The sequence below is a fragment of the Ovis canadensis genome, chromosome 20 (assembly GCF_042477335.2).
Source record: "Ovis canadensis isolate MfBH-ARS-UI-01 breed Bighorn chromosome 20, ARS-UI_OviCan_v2, whole genome shotgun sequence".
Taxonomy (NCBI): Eukaryota; Metazoa; Chordata; class Mammalia; order Artiodactyla; family Bovidae; genus Ovis; species Ovis canadensis.
Window position 1 is genome coordinate 47,072,258 of NC_091264.1, and position 15,930 is coordinate 47,088,187.

The 15,930-nt window shown below is 44.2% G+C and overlaps 1 protein-coding gene across 1 annotated transcript in view; it reads left to right on the forward strand.

The window, feature by feature from the left end:
• Positions 1-3,839: 3,839 nt before the first annotated feature.
• RIPOR2 (RHO family interacting cell polarization regulator 2) overlaps positions 3,840-15,930 on the forward strand; it is a 239,897-nt gene continuing 227,806 nt past the window's right edge. The window contains exon 1 of the mRNA XM_069563791.1: positions 3,840-4,107. The gene's annotated coding sequence lies outside the window, so the exon portion shown is untranslated. The remainder of the gene's footprint in view (positions 4,108-15,930) is intronic.

Here is a 15,930-nt window from a genome sequence, read left to right on the forward strand (position 1 = left end):
AGAATTTTTCCTCCTAGACTCTAGGGAGCCATATGCAGAGGCCTTAAGGGTTTCTGGCACGGAACTGCCACACCAACACCTCAAGTCCACCCACACTGTGCTGAAGAGTTGCTCCCAGAACCTCAATACAACATCCTAGCTGTCGTTTTGTTGCTAAGACTTTTGTGACCCAGTGGACTGTAGCCTGCCAGGTTCCTCCGTCCATGGGAATTTCCAGGCAAGAATATTGGAGTGGGTTGCCATTTCCTTCTCTAGAGTATCTTCCCGACCCAGGGATAGAACCTGCATATCCTGCATTGGCAGGTGGATTCTTTACCACTGAGCCACCAGGGAAGCCTAGCAAAGGAGAAATAATTCTTTTTTACATAGTTGGCAATAAAGAATGGACTTGAAGTTGAGAGCCAATAAATTGATAACTGACACTCACCTCATAAGAAAACATTTTGTAATCTCTGGGGTAATTAGGATAATCATTTAAGGAACTAGAATGCATAACCACAAAGGCTGTAAAGGAAAAATGAAATCATTTAAAAAGTTACCTGTGAAAAAAATCAATTAAAGGAAAGATAACATAAATGGGACAATCAAAAGCAAAAATCAAGATAGTAGATTATATCAATAATTGCATTAAATGTAAATGAATTAAATGTTGTCATTAAAAGACAGATTGACAGACTGGATTCAAAAAAGCACTGCTAACAAGACATATACTTAAAAGATAAGTATACTAAAAGCTTGAAAGAAAAAAAAAAACAGAGGAAATACATACCATGAAAATTCTCATAAAAAAGATGGCATAGGTTTCTCAACATCAGACAAGGATGAATACTTCATCATGTTACAAGTTTTAGTGAATCAGGAAGCTATAAAAATTTGTATATGTACATAATAAAAGCCTCAAAATGTATAAAAGAATGACATAACTAAAAGAAGAAATACATAAATTCAACTCAAAAATAATTGAAGACACCCTTCTCAGTAAGTAAATGATAAGCCAAAAAAACACATTCAAGCCTATTCTTGTACATCTTCTCTTCAGAATTTTAAGATCAGTTTATCATGCTCCAACTTGCTTTTGAAAAAATTTACTATCGACAACTTAATTTCATCATCTATTAAGGATCTGAGACATTCTAGTGAGGGAATGCTGAGACCTGGCCTGATGCAGGTGGAGGTCCGGAAGAAAAGATACACGTAGGTGGTGGCAGAGACATCCTGTCCTGAAGACGTCACAGTTTTTAAACACATAAAGATTTTGAAGCACCATTGAGTAACTAGAATTATTTTCCTTTATGCCCGAGGCTGGATACCCACCTGGCCCCCTTGTTTACTGCCAGGTAATAAGTAACTTGCCAAAGAAAGGATGTGTGTTAAGACATGAAAAAAACCTGTTAATTGATGTCCCTTGTTTATAAGTAAATTGTAGGCTAATAATTATACTTCTTTGAGTTATTTGACAGACCATTATAGCTTTAAGAAACCGCTGTGATTTCAACTAGACTGGTAACTATTTAAAAATGATTTCAGTTCTATAAATAGCCATTGAAAATGTCTTCCTTATGTAATATACATTCCAACAAGAAGTGAATAAGATCTCAAGAAAACAGTAATATTTGTCAAGGGATATATAAGAAAACTAGAACAAATGGGAAAGTATATTATTCTCTGGGTGGAAATATTTCGTGTTCTACAAATCTCTACTACTAATACTACTAAGTCGCTTCAGTCGTGTCTGACTCTGTGCGACCCCATAGATGGCAGCCCACCAGGCTCTGCCGTCCCTGGGATTCTCCAGGCAAGAATACTGGAGTGGGTTGCCATTTCCTTCTCCAATGCATGAAAGTGAAAAGTCAAAGTGAAGTCGCTCAGTTGTCTTTGACTCTTTGCAACCGCATGGACTGTAGCCCACCAGGCTCCTCCGTCCATGGGATTTTCCAGGCAAGAGTACTGGAGTGGGGTGCCATTGCCTTCTCCCGTACAAATCTCTAAATTCAGTTAAATCCCAATAAAAATCTAAAATTCATAAAGAACCCTGACAAATAAATTATTAAAATGTAAACAATGAATTAGAAAAACTTGCAAGAAATATGAGTAGGAAATTTTCTAAGGATATACAAGTGGCCAATGAATGAACTAAAAGAAGCTTAAATTCATTAATAAGGTGTACCAGGATAAGCTTACAAGAAGACTCATTTGCAAAATTATTTAACATTTTAAAAATGAGAAGAAATAAGTATCTATCAATTGTGACATGATTAAATGTATCAGAGTAAATCATACTAGTAGTGGTTAAAAACAATGAGGTAAATATATATATTATTGATTCAGAAAGACTTACGATACAGATTTTAAAAAGAATCAACTTGCAAAGAATACAATATTATGAGTTTTATGTTAAAATAGCACTACAGGGAATTCCCTGTTTGTCCAGGGGTTAGAACTCCATGCTTCAATGTAGAGGGTACGGGTTTGATCCCTGGTCGGGGATCAAAGATCCCACAAGTCACATGGCCAAAAAAATTTTCTTAAAAATAAACCACTACATATAGTAATGTGTACATGAATGTGTGTGTGTGTGTGTGTGTGTGTGTGTGTGACTTGGAGAGCTTTACATCAGTCTATTAACAGGGAGCAGACAAGCTAGGAGAAGGCAGGTAACAGGCTCCTTAATTTCTTGATTAATATAATTTTGTGTAGTTTAAATGTATTAACAAGAAAGCATTCTTGTATTTATTATGTAATTAAGAAAACAAACATTAGTATACATAGTATTGTAGACTCTAAATCCACCCTCTAACTCAGTTCTACTATTTTAAATATTTTTTTCCGGTTTTATTCAATATTTCTATTTTCTTGGGTATACATTTTTTATTTTGCTATGTGTTAAAATAATTTTAATGTCTGCAATATTCCATATTCTGAATGAACAAGAACTAACTCTTCTCTTGCTGAACATTATCTAATCTTATGAAGACCCTCATCCATTTTACTTTTTTCATATTTTTGGATTCTTTTCTTGGGATAGAATTCTTGAAGTTGGATTACTGACTTGAAGGATATGAACAGTTTGGCTTTTGGTAGCACCTCATCAATCTGCCACCTAAGGAACAGACCCCTACAACATATGGACAGTCTCTCATGCTATGCTTGCACTAGTTCGTTCCCCACGGAGCTCTCTAACGTTAATTCTGCACACATTACACACTTTCCTGCTTGCAAGTCTTATTATACTATTTCTCTTTTTAACATCCCTTCATTTTTTCTGAAAAAGAGCAACAACAAAGAACACTTAATACACGTATGTATTCTAAAGCATTAACCTAATTGTAAGAAAGAAGATAAAACTCTGCCTATCCCTTACCGCCATATATGATTATTTTGGTAGCTGAAACTCAAGAGCTAATTTACCCAGTATCATAGACCATATTGGGCTTTCCTGGTAGCTCAGAGGTTAAAGCTCAGCATTCCTGCCTGCATTGCGGGAAACCTGGGTTCGATTCCTGAGTTGGGAAGATCCCCTGGAGCAGGAACTGGCAACCCACTCCAGTATTCTTGCCTGGAGAATCCCACGGACGGAGGAGCCTGGTGGGCTACAGTCCACGGGGTCACAGAGAGTTGGACACGACTGACCGACTTCACTATAGACCATAGAGATTTTAAGAAGATGTATTTCCCCCCGAGGACGCAATAAATCTATATTAATCAAAAGGCAGAAAAATGTGCCTTGAATGGTTCCAGTTTTCCTGGCTTGGTCCTCGTCCTGCATTGGTCCTCTTCACAGGGGAGTCGAGGTTAGCTTTGGAAACTGCAATGAGCCGCGGTCACCGATAGGTGGCGGAAGAGGAGCGCGTCCAAACCCCGCGGCGCGCGGGACCGCTCTCTGCGACCGGTGTCTGGATGTGGCCTGAGTCCTGCACGTCGCGGGCTCCGAGGTGGCTTCAGAGTACCTCCAGCTGTCACTCTTGCCAGAATCCTCTTCCTCTGGTGTTTGTGGGAAGAGAGGGGTTCAGCTGTCCGTCAGCAGCTCGCCCTCGTCGTCCCCGGCTCCTCCGCTGGGCACCAGGCACCTGTCGCCCGGCCTCCGCGCCCCTGGCTGGCGGACTGAAGGTACGGGCTCCTCACCCCAGCGCTGGCTGAAGTCAGGGAACGGCGGGGCAGGAGGCAAAGTTGTGCGCCAAACATGGCGTCGCCCTGTGTCGTGGGAAAACACCAGAGGCATCAAATCCTTACAGGAAGGCACCTGGGCGGTGACGGCGGGGGCTGGGGGCGTTCAGTTCAGTTCAGTCGCTCAGTCGTGTCTGACTCTTTGCGACCCCATGAATCGCAGCACGCCAGGCCTCCCTGTCCATCACCAGCTCCCGGAGTTCACTCAAACTCGTGTCCATCGAGTCGGTGATGTCATCCAGCCATCTCATCCTCTGTCGTCCCCTTTTCCTCCTGCCCCCAATCCCTCCCAGCATCAGAGTCTTTTCCAATGAGTCAGCTCTTTGCATGAGGTGGCCAAAGTACTGGAGTTTCAGCTTTAGCATCAGTCCTTCCAATGAACACCCAGGACTGATCTCCTTTAGAATGGATTGGTTGGATTTCCTTGCAGTCCAAGACGTCTTTTACTTTCATGGCTGCAGTCACCATCTGCAATGATTTTGGAGCCCCAAAAATAAAGTCTGACACTGTTTCCCCATCCATTTCCCAAGAAGTGATGGGACCGGATGCCATGATCTTCGTTTTCTGAATGTTGAGCTTTAAGCCAACTTTTTCACTCTCCACTTTCACTTTCATCAAGAGGCTTTTTAGTTCCTCTTCACTTTCTGCGGTAAGGGTGGAGTCATCCGCATATCTGAGGTCCTGGCAATCTTGATTCTAGCTTGTGCTTCTTCCAGCCCAGCGTTCCTCATGATGTACTCTGCATATAAGTTAAATAAGCAGGATGACAATATACAGCCTTGACGTTCTCCTTTTCCTGTTTGGAACCAGTTTGTTGTTCCATGTCCAGTTCTAACTTTTGCTTCTTGACCTGCATACAGGTTTCTCAAGAGGCAGGTCAGGTGGTCTGGTATTCCCATCTCTTTCAGAATTGTCCACAGTTTGTGATCCATGTAAAGGCTTTGGCATAGTCAATAAAGCAGAAATAGATGTTTTTCTGAAACTCTCTTGCTTTTTCGATGATCCAGTGGATGTTGGCAATTTGATCTCTGGTTCCTCTGCCTTTTCTAAAACCAGCTTGAACATCTGGAAGTTAACAGTTCACATATTGCTGAAGTCTGGCTTGGAGAATTTTGAGCATTACTTTACTAGCATGTGAGATGAGTGCAATTGTGTGGTAGTTTGAGCATTCTTTTGCATTGCCTTCCTTTGGGATTGGAATGAAAACTGACCTTTTCCAGTCCTGTGGCCACTGCTGAGTTTTCCAAATTTGCTGGCATATTGAGTGCAACACTTTCACAGCCTCATCTTTCAGGATTTGAAATAGCTCCACTGGAATTCCATCACCTCCACTAGCTTTGTTTGTAGTGATGCTTCTAAGGCCCACTTGACTTCACATTCCAGGATGTCTGGCTCTAGGTGAGTGATCACACCATCATGATTATGTTGGTCATGAAGATCTTTTTTGCACAGTTCTTCTGTGTATTCTTGCCACCTCTTCTTAATATCTTCTGCTTCTGTTAGGTCCATACCATTTCTGTCCTTTATCGAGCCCATCTTTGCATGAAATGTTCCCTTGTTTTCTCTAATTTTCTTGAAGAGATCTCGTCTTTCCCATTCTGTTGTTTTTCTCGATTTCTTTGCTTTGATCCCTGAGGAAGGCTTTCTTATCTCTCCTTGCTATTCTTTGGAACTCTACATTCAGATGCTTATATTTTTCCTTTTCTCCTTTGCTTTTCACTTCTCTTCTTTTCACAGCTATTTGTAAGGCCTCCCCAGACAGCCATTTTGCTTGTTTGCATTTCTTTCATATGGGGATGGTCTTGCTCCCTGTCTCCTGTACAATGTCACAAACCTCATTCCATAATTCATCAGGCACTCTATCTATCAGATCTAGTCCCTTAAATCTATTTCTCACTTCCACTGTATAATCATAAGGGATTTGATTAGGTCATACCTGAATGGTCTAGTGGTTTTCCCTACTTTCTTCAATTTCAGTCTGAATTTGGCCATAAGGAGTTCATGATCTGAGCCACAGTCAGCTCCCGGTCTTGTTTTGCTGACTCTATAGAGCTTCTCCATCTTTGGCTGCAAAGAATATAATCAGTCTGATTTTGGTGCTGACCATCTGGTGATGTCCATGTGTAGAGTCTTCTCTTGTGTTGTTGGAAGAGAGTTTTGCCTATGACCAGTGCGTTCTCTTGGCAAAACTCTATTAGCCTTTGCCCTGCTTCATTCTGTATTCCAAGGCCAACTTTGTCTGTTACCCCAGATGTTTCTTGACTTCCTACTTTTGCATTCCAGTCCCCTATAATGAAAAGGACATCTTTTGGGGGTGTTAGTTCTAAAAGGTCTTGTACTTCATAGAACCGTTCAACTTCAGCTTCTTCAGTGTTACTGGTTGGGGCATAGACTTGGATTACTGTGATATTGAATGGTTGCCTTGGAAATGAACAGAGATCATTCTGTTGTTTTTGAGATTGCATCCAAGGACTGCATTTAGGACTCTTGTTGACCATGATGGCTACTCCATTTCTTCTAAGGGATTCCTGCCCGCAGTAGTAGATATAATGGTCATCTGAGTTAAGTTCACCCATTCCAGTCCATTTTAGTTTGCTGATTCCTAGAATGTCGACATTCACTCTTGCCATCTCCTGTTTGACCACTTCCAATTTGCCTTGATTCATGGACCTGACATTCCAGGTTCTATGCAATATGGCTCTTTACAGCATCGGACCTTGCTTCTATTACCAGTCGCATCCACAGCTGGGTATTGTTTTTGCTTTGGCTCCATCCCTTCATTCTTTCTGGAGTTATTTCTCCACTGATCTCCAGTAGCATATTGGGCACCTGCTGACCTGGGGAGTTCCTCTTTCAGTATCCTATCATTTGCCTTTTCACACTGTTAATGGGGTTCTCAAGGCAAAAATACTTAAGTGGTTTGCCATTCCCTTCTCCAGTGGGCCACATTGTGTCAGACCTCTCCACCATGACCCGCCCGTCTTGGGTGGCCCCACACTGCATGGCTTAGTTTCCTTGAGTTAGACAAGGCTGTGGTCCGTGTGATTAGGTTGACTAGCTTTCTGTGATTATGGTTTCAGTGTGTCTGCCCTCTGATGCCCTCTCGCAACACCTACCGTCTTACTTGGGTTTCTCTTACCTTGGACGTGGGGTATCTCTTCATGGCTGCTCCAGCAAAGCGCAGCCACTGCTCCTTACCTTGGACGAGGAGTATCTCCTCACAGCCGCCCCCCCTGACCTTAAACGTGGAGTAGCTCCTCTCAGCCGCTGCCCCTGACCTCAGGCATGGGGTAGCTCCTCTCGGCCCTCCTGCGCCCGAGCAGCCACCACTCCTTGGACATGGAGGGGGGCAGAATGACACAATTCCAGGCTTCTGTTTAGGGAAGAGATGGGTTAAACCCTCTGCTTCTCCAGGCATCCTTTACCCACCAGTGAGGGGACTCTTTTCCACCCGCAGAAACTGACCGAGGATCACGTCTCTTGTTCCCAGGTAGTGCGTTTCCTCCAGTGTGAAATATTCACTCAGTTATTCCTCAAGGGCATCTGAGGTGTAGTTGGCCTGCACCGCTGCGGGACCTGCAGACCTGCTCGCTGAGCCGAGGGGCCCTGCGGCTCAGCCCTCAAGGCCCCCCGTGTCCAGGGCAGGGACTTAGCCGGTCCTCTTAGACCATGGTCCCCAGCCCCTGGGCCATGGACCCATATAGGTCCCTGTCCTGTCAGGAAGGGGGCTGCACAGCAGAAGGTTAGTGGTGGGCCAGGGAGGGACACTTCATCTGTATTTATAGCCGCTCCCCATCGCCTCCAGGTGGGACCCTCTAGTTGCAGGAAAGCAAGCTCAGGGCGCCCACTTATTCTGCAATATGGTGAGTTTTGTAATTATTTCATTATATATCACAATATAATAATAATAGAAATGATGTGCACGATAAATGTAATGAGCTTAAATCATCCCCAGAACCATCAACCCCACCCCCACCCCACCCCAGCCCTGCTAAGTCGCTTCAGTCATGTCTGACTCTGTGCGACCCCATAGACGACAGCCCACCAGGCTCCCCCGTCCCTGGGATTCTCCAGGCAAGAACACTGGAGTGGGTTGCCATTTCCTTCTCCAATGCATGCAAGTGAAAAGTGAAAGTGAAGTCGCTCAGTCGTGTCCAACTAGTAGTGACCCCATGGACTGCAGCCTACCAGGCTCCTCTGTCCATGGGATTTTCCAGGCAAGAGTACTGGAGTGGGGTGCCATTGCCTTCTCCACCCCAGCCCTAGTCTATGGAAAAATCGTTTTTCATGAAACCAGTCCCCAGTGCCAAAAGGTTGGGGACCGCTGCTCTTAGAGATAGATTCTCCTCTGGGTAAATGTATGGATAACAGTTGAATCAAACCTACCGTTTATTAAGGGTTGTTGTTGTTCAGTTGCTAAATCTGTCTGACTGTTTTGCCACCCTTGGACTGTAGCCCACCAGGCTCCTCTGTTCATGGGATTTCCCAGGCAAGAATGCTGGAGTGGGTTGCCCATTCCTTCTCCCAACCCAGAGATCAAACCTGTGTTTACTGCCTTGCAGGTGGATTCTTTACCACTGAGCCGCCAGGGAAGCCCTGTTCATCAAGGGACAAATGTTTAGTTTTGGAAAAGCAGTCTCAAGTTTTAAGAAGGAAGGCCTAGTGTCCTAACTTGCCAACTGCAGAGTTCAGACTTTATTTTATTGGTTAATACAGTGTTTCTTCTTGTCCTTTGACATCATCACCCTCCCATTCCTGTCCAGCCCTGCTTTTCAAATTGTGCATCTTTGGGCTAAGCGGGCACAAGAAAGAACTTTGTGTCTGAGCCATTTCCTCCTTAATGGGCACACGCAACAGTAGATTCTTTTAATTTTGCAATCTTATCTTATAAGGATTAGATTCTTAGTGCCCTCCTCAGCCTCAGTCTTTGGGAGGATGTTTTAATCTTCCATTTACAAAATTAAACACCAAGATGGGAGGATTGTACTGCTTTATGTCATCACAACTATCACACAACTGAAACACTGTCCTGCTGAAAGGGCCTCATGTGTTGCTGATAATCTGATAAAGAATGATGGATCTGCCCAATAATCCAGCTAAAAGAAGAAAGAAGGGAACCTTTCCTTTCAGCATGGACGTAAACAAGCTGGACCTGTGAAGCCGTTGTATCCATTAAAACGTCATTTACAGGGAATTCTCTGTAGGTCCAGTGGTTAGGACTGTGTGCTTCCACTGTAGGGGGCTCGGGTTTGATCCCTGCTCAGGGAGCTAAGAGCCCTCTGTGGGGGTTAAAAAAAAAAAAAAAGGACCAAACCGGAGCTGGTCATTTGAGTAGCTGTAATTGACTGAGGCGAATGGAAACTATGAGCAGTTAAAAACTTTCATTTATCACTTTTGCATGAAAAAATTCTAGGACCAGGGTTAATTTGCCTTCACGAAAAAACAGGTCAAGCAAAATTCTTATAAAGCCAGGAAATGAAGCAATGGTTCCAGATCCTCAGGCTGATATTTCCCTGGGGAAAAAATTAAAATATCAATGGCTTCACAGGCCAGGAACAAACATTCTGTTGCCCTCTGGGTGCATGCTTTCATGCTCAGTAGCGTCTGACTCTTGGCAACACTATGGACTGTAGCCCGCCAGGCTCCTCTGTCCAAGGGGATTCTCCAGGCAAGAATACTGGAGGGGATTGTCTACGCTCTGGGTAGACAAATATTATTAAGTACAAAGTTCAACTAGACATTTGGGACACGGTGACCACAGCATTTATTGCAACACTGGGTCCCAGCTACCCTGACCCTACCAGCTGAAGTGCCCAGAAACTCAGGTGCAACTCTGTGGAGCTTACAGTGAATTCTGAAAATGACACATGTCCAATAATAATTATCATTAATATTAGGGTATTACTGTATATTTTTTATAAACTATTTATGAAGCCGGAGAGCTTATTATTCAACATCATCACCCAGGAAACATGGCACTTGGGTTCCTGCCCCAAAAGAGGACCATTTGGAGCTTGAATCCCATCTGGAATTTACTTTTCTTGTCAAGAGGACAAAATACCACAACTCATTCTCATCTCCCATCACTGACTAGGAGAGAAAAGAGGCGAATGAGAGACAGAGTGCTCTGATTAAGAAGTGCTGCAAAATTGGGCAAATAAAGGAAGAAATCCTTCCTAGATAAAATTCAGCCCAGGCTGATAGTTTGCAAAGCTGATTAGAGAAAGCAAAAACTCTTTCATTGCAAAATACTCTGACCTTACAGTGCAATGCTAAAACAAAGAATTTTGCTTGATGAGTGACTAGATAGTTTTAACAATTACCTGAATCTAGCCCCCAGTAGAATAACTTCAGACACAGAGGAGGTAGGAACTGGAAAGCCAGAAAACAGTGAAAGCCCGAACAGTTCAGTCTTTTCATCACACTTAAGAGTTTTCATCAATTTCATCAATTGGAAATGAAGGAGCGATTCATATCAGAAATTTGCAATGTCATTTGCAGTTTGTTGTATGCAATGTTGCTGTAGAGAAACCTATACTCGGCTGGCATCCCAGAGTATGCTGGTTCCTAGAGGTGCATGATCTGAAGAACCCTTGAGTGGTGGGCAGTGGATGTGTGACTCCTGTGAGGGATCGGCCACACCATTGAGACCAGGTTCTGGGTCTCAGCTGGGGTGGGTCAAATGAGGGGACAGCAGATCCTGTTTCTTTCTGGGGTGCCTCCTGTCTGTTTACTTGGGATGCCTCTCTTCCAGGACCATTCTAGCTTCCGTTGAGCTTTTTCTCTCTCTGCATGTGCCAAGACTCCAACCATCCTCATCACTTACCTCCTAGTATGTCCAGCCTACACCTCTCTGCACCCACCTCTCTCTTCTCTGAACCTCTGTCACACCATACAATTGAGCACCCACTGGATGGCCAGTCGTTTTATATGGCTAGTCTTTTTTTTTTAGCTTTCTCAGGTCTGAGCTGCAGCATGCAGGACCCTTGTTGAATCATGTGGGATTTCTCACCATGGCCCATGGGCTCTGTAGTTGTCACGGGGGCTCTGGGGCACGCAGGCTTCAGTAGTTGCAATGCTCTGTCTTCGTTGCTCTGCAGCATGTGGGATCTTAGTTCCCTGACAAGGTATCAAACCCACGTCCCCTGCATTGCAAGGTGAATTCTTAACCACTGGACCACCAAGGAGGTCCCTCTGTGATTAGTCTTTTCTCCCTGTTTGTGTCCATAAGCTGTAGAGGTCACAGTCTTTATATTTCTGTGTTCACAGTTCCTAACACAGTAATGTTTTCAATGAATACTTAATATTAACAATTGTTAACTTTTATGAAACTCTCCTAGGTGTCAGGCACTCTGCTAAGCATACAATATACATTGCTTTTTCTTTGAGGTATACTATCAATAACTTACAATATTATATTAAGTTCAGATGTACAACATAGCAATTTGAATACATTGTTTCTTTCAAGATATGAGGAAGGTTCTATTATCCCTATTTTATCAACTTGGAAACCAAGGCTCAAAGAGCTAGATAACAAATTTGCCCAAGGTCGCACCATCCATTTGATCCAGAAACTTGAACAGTTCCCGTTGTATGAAGCCCTGGTCCTAACCCCCCAGGTGTTGCTTCCCCCGTAGATGGATGACAGGTCGGTGGCATCTCTCAGTGGCTGAGTGTTTCTCCTGTGCCCTCTGCCTGGGCGTAACTCAGGGGTGGAGGGAGGTGGCTCAGATGACTTACCTGGCCGTAGGACCTTTGCAAGGATTGGAGACAAATATGTAAGGTTCTCCCTGGGTGCCTGTTGAACAGGTCCTTTGCAATGCTAATGGATTTTCTGGAGCCAGTGAGCAGCTCCTGGGGGCAGGGTGATGCCTGATTGTGCATTCCTAGCACACAAGCCTCCTTTTAGGAGGTAAAGGACAGATGATTAAACTATTCTCTGTCTTCCTCCCAACCCCAATCTGCTGCTTTCTGTCCACCGAGGACACTTGCTTTATTTTTATTTTTTTTAATAACTGTCTGGGTTTAAGGATACATGCGAATATTTTCTTTTCCCAGCTGCAGCACAAAGTGCCTGGATGTTTCAGATTCTTGGGTCTTTCAGAGATGGTTCGCATCAACAATAATGTCCTCTTAGGATATGGCTGGTTAGAAACATGATCCAGATTAAAGTGAAAGTGAAGTCGCTCAGTTGTGTCCGACTCTTTGCGACCCCATGGACTGTAGCCTACCGGCTCCTCCGTCCATGGGATTTTCTGGGCAGAGGTACTGGAGTGGGTTGCCATTTCCTTCCAAATTACAAACGTAAGATAACGATAATACTGAAATATTAAATTTTCATCATGAAGGGCTAACATTTATCCAGGGCTTTCTCTTGGCATTCAATCAATATGCTAAGTTTTTAATAAGCTTTGTCTCATTTAATAACCAAAACCACCACCAGATGCATATTTATTAATTGTATGACCTGGAGTAAGTTCTTAAGCTCCCTGAGCTTCAGTGCCTTGGTCTGCCAAATGGAGATAACAATAGTACCTGCCTTGTGAGTTTGTAATGATAACCGAATGAAATAATCCACATAAAGATTAGTGCCACCCAAAAAAACAAAGAAAAGCTCAGTGTGTGCTCTTGTCTCCATTTTACAGATCAGGAATCGAGCCCCCCAGAATCTTGCCTAAGCCACATAACTGAGATCTAAACCTCCAAGTGAAATCCATTAACCAGTCTGACATACTGCCTTGCTTAGTTAATTGCTGGTTTAATTTTAATTATTTAAACTGTATCTTTTGTCCTCTCCCTGTACTGTCTGGTTGGGTAGAGAACAGGGCTACAAAGATGAAGGTCAGAGGATACATCCCCCACTGGTTGTTCTGGAACCCATAATAGAATGATGGGGGTGCTGAGGGGCTGTGGATGAATCCATGCATATCCATCATCACTATTAGAATAAATCCACGCTCTACTGTTAGTAGCTCCAGTTAGGGTGACCCTGTGCCCTAGTTCTCCCAAGCCAGTCTTAATTTATTACAGTCTTCCTGGTGTAATTATTAAGAGTGCCCTCTTCCTTCTAAAAGGCCCATTTAGACAATCAATTATGTGTTCACTTCATCCACAGTCATATCATCTTTAGCAAATAAAGGGGAGCATGTTCCTTAGGGGAAGCCTATTGGTGTGAATTGTGAGCTACAGTGCTGGCTGCCTGCCCATTTCCCTGTCAAGCTACCTGCATTTCCACTGCTACTTTCTGTGTGGTCTTGACATTTTCTCAGCCTCTAACAGTGTACCGTTAAAATCTCAGAGCCCCTGTTTGTCCCATGTGTCCTCAAGGAGCCCTAGTGTGTGCCCCCCATGCCTGTCTAGTTTCCCAACTTGGTGCCCTTTACTCTAGACTTGTCTTTACATCCCCTGCCATGTCTCATTCTGTAGGGAGCTGCTCTCTGCTTGTTGTTATGCTCGGAAGTAAGAAAACTGATCATAAGTGTGGTAGATGGTGTTGCTTTTGTCTTTGTATTACCCATTTCTTGTTCTCTCGGTAAGATCAAGTTTACTGAAGTTTACTGAACCACCCTCTCCTACTCTGAGTGGGGCTGAACCCTCTTCCCCACCCCAGCCATCGGCACATGGCTAAGGCTTATCCATCAGAGTTACAGCAGTTGGTTCTCAGGGATAACGTGACTCACTTTAAGCCAATCAGGAGCAGTCCTGAAATTTGGGCTGGGGTGACAGGGGTTGCTAAGAGAGTAGGAGGGAGCTACTGAGGCCATCTGAGAATGAAGCCAACACAGAGGAAAGCAAAGCTGACAAACAGAAAAAAAGATTTCTGATGACATTACTTTGGCATCTGGCTCATCTGTGCTTACAGTCTACCCTGATTGTTGTTGTTTAGTCCCTGAATCGTGTCTGGCTCTTTTGAGACCTGCCAGGCTCCTCTGTCCATGGGTTTTCCCAGGCAAGAATACCGGAGTGGGTTGTCATTTCCTTCTCCAGGGGATCTTCCTGACCCAGGGATCAAACCTGCATCCCCTGCATTGGCAAGTGGATTCTTTATCCCTGAGCCACTAGGAAAGCCTTCTAAAGCTTGGTTTAATTGGCTCTGTAATCAGGGTAGATTCCTGAGTCAATTAAGCCCTACTTTATGTTTATGTCATTTCAAGTCAGATTGCTGTCACTTGCAACCCCGAAAGTCCTGGTAAACACAGCAGGGAAATGTGCTCTCTCTCTCAAAAGGTTTACATTTAAATCACAGACAGGCTTTCACCCAAAGAGGTGAATTTGTGCAGTAGGGATTTTAGTCTTCAGTGCCAAGCTGAGATGGCCAGAATATTTTGAAGGGAGGTTAGGAAGAAGAGACAGACCAATTCTGCCCACACCAGGAACTGTCTCATCTGCCTGGCATTGAGACTGGCCCAAAGGAGTGCCTTGGTTGGCTTCAAGGACACAGTCAGCCCTGTGTGATCTCTAAGCATAAGATCACTTCTCATTGAAATCCACTCACAGTGCCTGTCCTCCTAATCAGCAGTAGCCACCCCCACAACAGGCATCAGGAGTATTACTTTGTGAGAATCAGCTAAGATGGCAGCTTGTCCTAGAAATGTCACCTCTTATCCTGCCTCCAGTTGCTGGCCTCCCCATGTTTAGCTTTCAGACAGGCAGCTGGACTTGGCAGGAAGAGTCTATTTTTCTGAAAGTTAAAACTGCTCTCCCAGCTGGTGAGGGAAGGGGGCCAGCAAAGAAGATCAGGTCACATACCAGACCAACCTCCTTTTCTTTCTTTCTTTTTTTTAAGGAGTGGTATGGCTGTCCTCCTTGTTTTCTTTGAAAGAAGATCATTTTCTGAAGGCAGAGAGATTGGGCTCCCCAGCAGCCTCTCTCAGTGGGTGGGACCCACTGAAGAATGCAGGGGTGAGAAACAAAACCAAACCTCAGAGGATGGAAAGAACGCATTTCCCATGGACACCAGTTACATCCATTAATGGCTCACAAATGAGTTCAGATTCATTTTTTGATCCATGGGATTGTTTTATTTTATTATTATTATTATTATTTTTACTTTACAATACTGTATTGGTTTTGCCATACATTGACATGAATCCACCATGGGTGTACATGCGATCCCAAACATGAACCCCCCTCCCACCTCCCTCCCCACAACATCCCTCTGGGTCATCCCCGTGCACCAGCCCCAAGCATGCTGTATCCTGCATTGGACATAGACTGGTGATTCAGTTCTTACATGATAGTATACATGTTTCAATGCCTTCTCCCAAGGGGCTCCAGAAACAGGCCCTGAGAGCAGGATTCATGTGTAACTGATTTATTAAGGAGATGTTCCCAGGGAAGCCAGAAAGCTGGGCATGACAGACAGAGAGAGGAAGAACCCAAGAGAAGGACCATCTCTGGCCAAGTCTCCTTCTCAGCCTGACCCCCCAGGGGAGCTCTGGGGGGTGAATTATACCTCAGGGTGTGTCCCCACTCCAAGGCAAGGTGGCTGGGCTTTCAGACTCCCTCACCAGCAGTTGACACTTCCTGTTTATGGACCACCCTGGAGGAAGGGAGAACTCCCAGACCCTTCTGACTCTTTACACTTGTGACCATTTAGGAGCTAAGGCACACAGAAGCCTTGGGCGATGTGGATAACACACAGATATGGTGAAAGGATGCCAGGTATCTGGCATGGGCTCCAGCAGTGTGTATCAAAGTCACCACAGAAGCTGACAAAATGCAGGTTTTCTGGGCTCATCCCTTGGGGAGGACTAACTGGACCAT